Source organism: Nannospalax galili, unplaced genomic scaffold, assembly GCF_000622305.1.
Source record: "Nannospalax galili isolate Female #2095 unplaced genomic scaffold, S.galili_v1.0 scaffold475, whole genome shotgun sequence".
NCBI classification, from domain to species: Eukaryota; Metazoa; Chordata; class Mammalia; order Rodentia; family Spalacidae; genus Nannospalax; species Nannospalax galili.
Genome location: NW_008339435.1, coordinates 2411588 through 2413038, shown reverse-complemented (window position 1 = coordinate 2413038; position 1451 = coordinate 2411588). Strand labels below are relative to the sequence as shown.

At 37.8% G+C, this 1451-nt stretch overlaps 1 protein-coding gene across 3 annotated transcripts in view; it reads right to left on the bottom strand.

Moving 5' to 3' along the window:
* The window catches only part of Magi3 (membrane associated guanylate kinase, WW and PDZ domain containing 3), a 271037-nt gene that overhangs the window by 68075 nt on the left and 201511 nt on the right, over positions 1 to 1451 (bottom strand). The gene's annotated exons all lie outside the window — the stretch shown is intronic.

Below are 1451 nucleotides of genomic sequence, written 5' to 3'. Positions count from 1 at the left end.
GACTGAGCGACTACAGATTCTCAGCCTCTCCAGTGTGGGGCAGGCATTGTTGGACTACTCGGACTCTATCCTGTGAGCTAAGCTGATAAATCTTCATACATATTCATTCTACTGGTTCTGTTTCTTTGGAGAACCCTGACTAATACAGCTGCCAAGTGGGTGCTGGGATTCAAACCCGGGTCCTCTGCAAAAACAGTCAGTGTTCTCAACTGCTGAGCCTTCTATAGAAGGCCTGTCATTAAATTTTAGAACAATTTTGTTTTCAAAGATAAATGATCCATTTCAGAATCTCATTTTCTAAATAAATACAAAGAAAAGCTGCAATTGAAGTTAGTGTTACTACTACAAGACTCCTGCCAAAAGCAATCATGGTGCCATCTGGTCTGACAAACTAAGAGAGCCAAAGAGTAGCCATTCAAGTAACAGCTTTTTATCTCCATCAGTAAACTCACTGCAGACTACTATAGTCAAGATTCAAAGCCCAGTTAATCTGGGAAGCAAGCCACATTCCACAGCTCAGCTGACTCCACACTAATGTGCATCTTGAGTACAGTCTGTTCTTTCTTAATCCAATAAATTATCCTCCTGTAAATGAGCTTGTTCTGAGAACAATCAAAAAATCATGCTGCTGCTGCTGCTGTTGCTTCTAACTTAGGCCATTTCATGCACTTCCATGACAACTGGGAGAGCGTCATGATAGGATTTACCCTAAACCTGCTTCAATATTATATCCTTACTTAATGGAAACCAGATCATTCAGCTCAAGATTGTATAATAGGCAAATGACTTTCACCTCTTGATCATGTATTCAAATTCACTAAGAAAGGGTAATAATGAGAATCAGTATCTCAGAAATGTTAACCTGTGTCAATGGCAAAGCATTATTGATTGAAGCCCAATTTAAATAGGTTAAACTACAAGAGGAAGAAAAAACTTCCTCAAAACCTTTCAATTGGCCTCCAAATATGCCTTTAGCATGAAAAAAAAAAAAGTTGTTTTATTTTTCCTTTGATGACCAAGGCCTTAGGGACAAAAATAATGAAAGAGCTGCTGAGCACTTTGCATATCACATTTCATCAGGATTCAATTGGCCTCCAAATATGCCTTTAGCATGAAAAAAAAAAAAGTTGTTTTATTTTTCCTTTGATGACCAAGGCCTTAGGGACAAAAATAATGAAAGAGCTGCTGAGCACTTTGCATATCACATTTCATCAGGATCAGACATCTAAATTAAACAATACCATATATCAAATGGACTTAACAGACATCTACTGAGTATTCCACACAAGAACCAAAAAACATAATTTCTACTCAGCACTCCATGGCATCTTCTCCAAAACCGACCATATACTGGGGCACAAAACAAACCTCAACATATACAAAAAGATTGAAATAATTCCATGCATTCTATCAGACCACAATGCAATAAAGCTTATAGTCAACACCGGAAG